The following is a 9,432-nucleotide window of genomic DNA, read 5'->3' on the forward strand; positions in this document are numbered from 1 at the left end:
TTGATCACTGTTTTACCTGTATCAAGATCACGAACAAGACATCCATTTGATCTGAATATAACCTCGGTTCTTTGATCACACATCTGGCTGACACTTAGAAGATTATGCTTCAATCCATCAACATACAAAACATTTCCAGCCTTGACCTTTTCTTTTAACTAAGCAATGCCTTTTCTTTTTATAGTTGCAGGAGTATCATTTCCAAAAGAAACTTTCTTTCCCTTTTCTAGAGCAGAATACGACTCAAGTTTTTCTTTATCACCTGTCATATGCTTCGAACATCCACTGTCAATGTACCATAGATTTTCCTATCCCTCTGCATAAAATGCTATCCCACATCTTTCTGTTTGTGGTTCCTTTATTCTCCATGTTTTGGTGCTTGAGGCTTGTTCCTTTTTCTGCTGAAACCTACTCCTGCATTCAGAATCTTCATGACCAAAGTTATTGCAAATGGAACATTCAACTTCATTTTCAAGAACCAAAAAGTTGTTATAGGTCCTTTTTGTAATCCCGGTCATACTTCTTTGTTTTTGAGCTTCTCTAGTCATGATCATTTTATATGCAACACATTGAGCTGCTTTGTGACCAAAGTTATGGCAAGAAAAGCATTGTCCATTGAAGAAACTTCTGCGGTTATCAAATCTACCAGCCAATTGATTGTAATTTATATTGTTATCCATTCTTGAATCAAATTGAGAAGATTTTACTTGTGGCTGGTTGTAGCTTTTGTTCACCCTTAAGATGGATTGCCCCTGATAGTTTCTGTTTGCAATTCGTCCCTGCTTTACCTGATGGTCTTCATAGTGCTTTTGCTCATTTCTTTTTGCTGCATCAAGATAACTTTTTGAGGTGGATGCTTGAGAAGTTTCTCCATTATAGCCCAGACCTGTCTTGTTTAGTGGAGACCGCTGCACATTGATAATCTCATCCAAAGTTTCAGATCCTTTGACAAACTTAAGATTAATAGCTTTTGTTTTCTCAATCTCTTTTCTAAGACCAACAATTTCACCTTCTAATTTTTCAAGATGTTTTTCCTTTTCATCAATTTGAAATCGTAGAGTATCAATGATCATATTCTTTTCTTCTATACATCTCTTGAGTCTAGTAATTTCTTCATAAAGTTTATCCACATTTATAGCATCCATATAATCATCATCTTCAAATGCCATTAACAAATTATATTCATTACCTCGTTCATCTTCATCACTGTTTGATAGACCATCACTATCTTCATGAGTGTAGTAGCTTTTCTTATTTGCACTCTGTTTCTTGTTCCATCTAGCAGGTTCCTTTCCTTTATCCTTATAAAGACATTTTGCAGCATAATGACCTACTCTTCCACAAGCAAAGCATTTAAAAGGTAACTTACCTCTGAACCTTCCAGAACCCCTTTGAAGATTTCTGACAAAATTTGATTCTTCTTCTTCTTCTTCTGGGACGTGGCTTGCTTCATAATAATCTCCTTTGCCTGACGCCTTGAAAGCAGCTTCTCTTCTGTCTGATGGACCTCCCTTTCTCATTTCATAAGCAGTTAGAATTCCATGTAGCTGAGACATAGTAAGAATTCGTAGATTTTCCTTTTCTTCTATTGCAGATAGTTTAGATTCAAACTTGGGAGACAATGATCTTAGAACCTTTTCAACCACAATAGCCTCTTTTATTTCTTCACCCAAATTTTTCATACAATTAACAATCTCATCTACCCGAAGAAAATAGTTAGCCACACTTTCATCATTATACATCCTGAGATTCTCATACTAAATCCTGAGAGTTTGAAGTTTAGCACGTTTTACCTGTTCATCTCCTTCGTAGCTCAAGACAATCTTGTCCCATATTTCTTTTGCGGATTTATATTGCATAACCTTTACAAATTCTGTTTGAGATAAGCATCCGAGCAAAGTATTGACTGCTTTAGAATTTGTTTCATATTTCTTCTTTTCGGCCGCATCTGTAGGAGTAGTTGAAGGAAAAGCGTAGCCTGTATCTATGATATCCCAAACTTCTGTACCAAGAGATTGAAGATAGGCAGTAACTCTTACCTTCCAATAATTGAAGTTTGTCCCATCAAAGATTGGTGGTTTGATTGATGCTTCCCTCTCGTAGTTGCTCATGATGAATGATCTTCCTTCAAGCGATCAAGCTTCTTCGAAGGACCTGCTCTGATACCAATTGTTGGAAATAATACTGAGAGGGGGGGTGAATCAGTATTATCAAATTCTTTTAATAAATCTTCCTTATTTGTTCTTTGAATTATTTTTGCATGTTAGTACCATAAAATAATGAGCATGAACAAAGAAAACAGATAGTCACACCAAAGAACACAAGATGTAAGGTGGAAACCCAATGTGGGTGAAAACCACCTACTGCAATATGTCTCTATCTTCTTTCAAATTAGAAACTCCTTTTACAATGGTTTTGCACTGGTGCAGTCCTTTACCAGTACGCAGGCTGCAACCTGTAGAGAGCTACAACTCTCTCTCGTTTTCTAGTCACTCCTGGAAGGGAGCTACAACCCCCTACTTCTTTTCTTACAAGGACCACTTTTCATAAATTTTCAAACTGGATCCATAAACATCAAATGATCATCAAAAATCACCCAGTCAACTGTAGTAACTAGATCAGCAATAATAGAACCAAACCCAGAACACCTTATCAACAGAAAAATACAGCCAAACAAAATGTCTTAAGACAGATACGCAGTTTTTCCTTTCTCTGGTCTGCGTGCGTACGCACTTCTCCTTCTCCTTCCCTGCGTATACCCGCAGAGACCCTTCTGCCGACCTGCGTGTCCACGCACTGTTTCTTCAACCGCGCTACTTACTGTTACTGCAGGTACGCACCCAGAGACACTATTGCGCTGCGTAATATTGTTGAAGGTACGCGCCCAGAGATACTATTGCGCCGCGTACAGTTACTGTGCATACGCACCTGAACCTTCGTCGCTCTGCGTACCCACGCAGTTCTCCTGTTTCTGTTCTCCGTACCCATGCAGATCTCCTGTTTCGGCTATGCGTACCCACGCAGATCTTCTGTTTCTGTTCTGCGTACCCACGCTGCTCTCCTGTTAAACACCTGCGTACTTCTGATTAGGGCCAAATAGGCAGTCCACCAGAGTGGGACAGATGCTCAGATGCCCAGATCTAATCATGCGCTCGAGAGATCACCCTTCACAGGTTCGCTTTCAACTTCATATAGATCAAGATTTTAAGATTATAACCCAATATTTCAGATCTTAAGATATTCAATTGCAAAAGATACTTAGCCAAGAGATCTCCTTTACTTTATATAGGCAAGCTCCTCCTAAAATCATGGATCAATACCACGAGCCAAAACCATAATAACACAAATACCGTCGGCTAAATACCAAGGGTTAAACATAAGAAACCCCACGTGTGCTTTTCTCTGCCTTGAAATGAGTGCACAGGGGGTACGCACCTCCTGAACGGCTAACCTGCGTGTCTGGTCGCGGTCCCTTCACGGTGTACCTACGGGTACACACCTTCTGAACTGATCTCCTGCGTACTTCTTACTTTTCAACATATTGAGAGCCTTGCCATGAGAGTTTCCATCAAGTACAACATCTGTAACATATAGCGATACCAGAAACATAATGCCAACAGCATACAATAGGTCTCTCTTGTAGCAGCCATGTTTCTTCTATAATAGTTGTGACTAATCCTATAACACCTGCAAATCAACTTTGTATCTATTCCGTAGCACCCTAGGAAGCCCCTAGTAGCATCCAGCTTGACCTTCGATGCCTTAATGAGCCTCTCTAACTCTTTTGGGAATGAACATCAATACAACTAAAGTCGAGACTTGTTCATTTATTCTTTTTTGTGGTAGTGGGCTTAAGTTCACTTGGTGATATGTTCCTCATTCCTCATAATTATCACTTTCCCCACTTTTAATTTGATGAGGCCCATCAATAGGTAAACTATATGGGTCACAATGCCACTCTCAAGCTTATTAAATTTTCTTTTCTCACATTTATTTACAGATTTTATTATATTTTCTTAGTGAGAAGAGTAAAAGTGAGTTACTATGTCCTATGGCCTAATGTGTGTTAAATTCAGGAATTTAGAGTTGTTTTGAGTTGACTTGAGTGTAGGAACTTGGAGTAGAAAATAAAGAGAGATTATGGGAAATGGTCTCCCTCCTTAACTCCTTAGATCATTCAAAGATTCTCCCACTCTATCTCATCAGCTCAGTGTCACTGACAACCAAACTAAGCTGAGTTCATTACCATCCAAGCTAGTGTGAGTCAAGGAAAATTTATTCTCGAGTTAGAGAGAAAAGTGTCCCTATTTTCTAAGGAGTTACTAGTAGCTCCAGTTTTGTATAAATAAGCAAGCTAAGGGACTCATTCGGATTCAAAGTTTTATTGTAGCCAAGAGGCCATTAAGTTGAAGCACATTTGATTGTTATTGTTATGATGTATTTGACATTTTTATGATAATGAGAAACTGTGTTTCAATCTAGCACTGAGTTGACTCAGAGGGTTGAAGCTCTTGGTGTTATAGACATTTTTGTGCCTCGCGACATGGAGCATGAAATGTCAATAATTACAGGGATCCTCAGTCCCTAAACATGTTGTTCTTACCCCTAAAAGAACAAGGTCATCAAACAACAGCACTTCCAATCAGTTCTCCACCTGAAAACACTTCAAAACAGGCTTATTTTGGATCATGTCAGCTGCTCCACTGAGCTTCTGCGCTGGAATGCAACTGTCCCTCCTTGTACCTGCGCTGGAAGTCAAGATTAATGAAGGCTACCTGCGCTGGGCAAGATTGGCCAAGTGGCACAGTCATCCTGCAAGGTGTCAACTGCCCAGGAAGCTTCCAAACTGACACTTGGTTCATGAGATTCGCCCTGTGATGAGTAAGAGGTACTTGATCACCATGTGTAAGCAAGGATCTCCAAGTGGACTCAAGAACTGAAGATTAACTGAAGAGGGAGAGGACACTAGTCAGCTCTATGCCAGCCTCAAGCTGACTCATCCTCTCTTCTTCTCTCCTATATATAGAGCTCTTCTATGAGGTCTAAGGAGGCTGGAATTTTGTGTAAAGCAAGGAGGTGCTGTTGGATTACAGTTAGAGCTATTGGGTGATTGTTTTACTAGAGGTGAAGAGGAGAGTTCTTGCTGCTGGGGAGGTGCTGCTGGATTGGAGCCATCATTGGTTGTAACCTTCTCAGAACCCTGTTACTTCTATCAATAAAGTTTTGCATGTTCTCCTATATACTTGTATTACATTGATGGATTGTATTTACTTGTATATTTGATTCACTCTAATCCATGCATCAGTTATGAGTACATGTATCTTGTAGTTTCCTCTCTTGTTTTGTGCAGATCTGTGTGTAGCTGGACCGGCAAAGAGAGCAAAGAGCTGGGAACAAGAGACAAAGAGAGAAGACAAGGATCGACTAAGCGAAAGACACCAGGTTGGTTAATCTTTTCTTCCTTCTCTCTGTACTTTCATAAAGGAAAACATCAAATCTTTACTTTCAGTTGTTGCTAAAGACTGTCACCTTTAGAGTAGGGATAGGGTCATCCGCATCGGATACTTTTCCCCACAACAAACTGGCGACTCCACTGGGGAGCCTAGTATCTTGTTGGTGTTTGTAGTATTTTGCTATTCATTTCTTGAAGAAAAGAGTACCAAATCGAAAAGCTTTTGACTATATCAAAAGCGAAGTAGAGGGTCTGCTACTCTTGCTCATTTGCTGAGCAGATTCAAGATTTGAAGAGCTTATCTACAAAAGACTCTTTACTCTTTGTGATAGATCTTCATCCTCTTGATCATCCCTTAGCCTGTACTTGACCTATAGCTTTTTATTTCAGCAAAAACAGTGCATTTTTGAGCTTTTTATGACCCAGAATTCTTTGTAGACGAAACTCTCATGAGTCAGTGCAGGCTGTCCACAGGCAGTCTGCATTACAGCGCAGGTGCTCCCTTCGGGAACTGCGCTGAGAGTCAAAATGGCAGACTAGAACCTGCGCTGGTCCAGTTAGCCATTGTCTTGCTCAGCTTTCCCTTTGTGTCTTAGCCCTGTTTTCACTTGTTTTTTGCTGATTGCTTGCTGGTCATTGTACTTGCTGTAAACCACTTCTCCTTGACATTATTCCGCCTCAGTTGTGTGATGAAACTGTGAATGTTCTTTCAGTATTTCTTGTTTCAGTTACAGTTTCCCATTGTGAAAAGCGAACCAGTATAGCTGTGGCCTCTTAGATCCTGAACTGTAAAAGTGTCTTTGTGATCTTATGAGCTAGTTTTATTACTGTTCATGGCTGTTTGAGTTTGTTTGCTCTTCATTTTTATGGTTTGAATCTATACATTTCCTGTGTTTAAACAAGTCGATCATAAGGTGTCTTTTTGATTATTGGACAAGCTTGTTTATTTCTACTTGAAATTAGATTCAAAATTATACAACAGTTTCCTTTCTGTCTTACATCAACATTAAGGATAACGAAAAGAAATACATGCATTGTGCATTTTGCATTTGACTGTATGCTTGACGATTTAGGAAAATGTGCATTTTAGTGTGTGTTCTATGATCTGTGGAAAAAGTTGTGTCTTTCTTTTCCCTCAGTAGATTAAGGTTTTCAAAGTTGAAAGATTGAAAAGATTTGCTTCTCATTCTTAGATTGCATATAGGAAGTTGTATATATACATCTCGTGGCGAACCTGAAAGGCAAACTGTTAAGAAAGATCAACATTAAAATAAACTCAATTTACATAACAACGCTTTGGAATTTAACGCAAACATCTAGAGGTCTAGGTAGAGACGTGTTCCGGCGTCGTTAAACATAGTGACTGTCGATCTCTACGAAGGTGGGTGATTCCTCCTGAGAGTCGGTGGCACTAACACGGACTTGAGCTCCCGCGTACCGTCGCGTATATTGGGAGACCCCTATAGGCTTTTATCCTTTATCCTTAGGAAACCGTGTCGGCCGCCCTACTGATCGCGATGCAGTGAACACAGCATTCACGAAGATCGACCACCCGTACCGTAAAACGTATTCTGTGGTTTCGCGAAAGGTTTGGCACACCCTCTGCCTAGATCTCCAGAGCAGTTTCTTTTGGCCTTTTTCAAACTCTATAACTGAAAAAGTCCAACCGAGCATTTTTCACTTCGGGCTCGTTAATACATCGAAGGCGACTAGAGTCATCTTTAGCTTTTTCTCGACTCTTAAAACATGAAAAAGCAAGTTTGTGTCTAAAAGCGTCGTTAATAAAATTTATTTTAAGCGGAACATAATCACCTGTTATTCCCACGTTGATCTTTCAGTTGAAAAGTATGGAGCCCACCAACCAAGGAAGTAACCTTGGCGGAAGTCCAAATCCCTTCTCCTCTTGGGGAGATGTTGGTGCGCCTCATATGGCTACATTGTCGCTTCCAGGATTGACAATCAGCCTCCCTGTATGGCTCTTTTCAACTAATGTAGTCCAGATCGCCACTAATCCTGAGCAGTCGAATCAACAGTCAGAACAATCTAGAACTACCCACCAGCCTTCCACTTCTTATAATACTTCCTCTGATCCTTCTTCTTTGCAAGGTAAAGCTGGCAAAAGTCAGCCTCCCAAGGAGAAGAAAGAAAAGAAGAAGAGAGAAAAGAAGCAGAAGGAGCCTCTGGCGAAGGCGACTGGGGGCAAGCAGAAGAAAGCTGACAAAAACCCACACACTGCACCGACCGGGCCTAAATCACCATGTGTCATTTGCAAAGGGATCCACTTCCATCGTGATTGTCCTTGTATTCCCCGGATACTAAGGGACTGGTCCCCAAGGTTGCACAATCCGGTAGCATCAACCTCTGGTTGTCATGTTGATTGCATTCCGTCAACTAGCGAGAGTGAAGGACGAAGAAGGGGACCAAGATCACCCTGTCTATTGTGTGAAGGCAATCATGCCATCCACAAATGTCCATTCTTAGATGAGGCAAAGAGAGTTTTGGAAGATCGCCCGGTTTCACCGTTGCGACTTCCTCCTGGATATCAAAAACTCGCGCCTAATCCCTCGATAGTTGAAAATCCAGTTGACCCGCTTAAGTGGTCAGCTGAAGTCGTTGAGAATGAGCTGAAGTCGTTGAGAATGAACCTACTGAATCCAAACCAGACGAAAGTCTAAAGGTCGATACGGCAGTTGGCCCGGTTCTTCCTTCGGAGGTTCTATCGTCCAATGACTCCGTCATTGAAGACCCGTCTTCAAATGACACTGTCGCCGAAGAGTCATCTTCATGCGACACCCTCACTGAAGAGAATAAGGATGACACCATCCAGGTTCTTTTCATCAGCACCGACTCCGATGAGCATCAGGGCAATGCGCCCATTCCTTTATCGCAGGAAGGAACATCATCAGAGTCATATCCGGCCGTATATTCGGTCCCACCACCAAGCAACCTGGTTGTATCCTTTGATTGGAATCAACTAGGCAGACCCCGGTTACCAGCCAGTACACCATTCAGAATCATTGTCTAGATCTATAGAATGATTATGGTTGGTACTATCATTGATGAAGGGACGTCTGTGAGTATCCTTTCCTCTATTGCTTGGAAAGCACTGGGTTCCCCAGCGCTTTTACCTGAGTTGAGAAATCTCTCAGGTTTTGATAAAGGAACCAGTCGACCATTAGGGATCCTCCCCGATGTACCTGTTACATTGAAAGGGAAGACCGTCAGGATGAACGTGATGGTCGTCCAAGGACCCTTGGATTATAACCTACTCCTTGGACGCGACTATATTTATTGCATGGGAGCGATAGTCTCCTCACTCTTTAGAGTAATGTGTTTTCCACACGAAGGAAGGGTGGTCAAGCTCGTAGACCAACTTTCATTTCCGGGATCTCGCATCGCAAATAGTCAAATACCATTCCTAAATGGTCTGTTCACTCAAGATTCGCCTCCACCCCCGGTCCTCCTTCCCGATGAGCGCGAGTGATTCGGAAAGAAAGACTAGGACCCAGGGGGCATGCACCCTGGTCTGCTTCGGGCAGAAGAAACCCCGGGTATAAGGAAGAATTTCCGCAGAAGAATATGACTAGTCCGTACCCCGTCCGAAGGAAGTGGGGTTGTTCTAGAATAATAATCTTTTGTTAAAGTTATGTGTTTGACCAAAGAGTCATTCACCTTTGTCTAAAAAAGTGGGCAATGCCCGAGTGGGAATTTCCTTATTGCAACAAATAGTAAACATCCTTGAATTCAAGCCTCGCCCATCGAAACATATGTTTTGAAGGATAAGCAGGGGCAGCCTACAAGGAAGGGGACTATTTTGTTTTGACAGAAGGTAACCATCTTTGGACAACCCAATGATAGACACCGCCGAAGAAAGAGATTGATCTGCGGCAGCAAATCGAACCGTCTTTGGAATAATAAGAAAGAGGCAAGCCTCCCTCAATAATGCCAATGTTTTATCTTTGAGTGGTGTTCTTCTATTG

Source organism: Pinus tabuliformis, chromosome Q, assembly GCF_031772625.1.
Source record: "Pinus tabuliformis cultivar Carrire ecotype Pingquan chromosome Q, CPIR1, whole genome shotgun sequence".
NCBI classification, from domain to species: Eukaryota; Viridiplantae; Streptophyta; class Pinopsida; order Pinales; family Pinaceae; genus Pinus; species Pinus tabuliformis.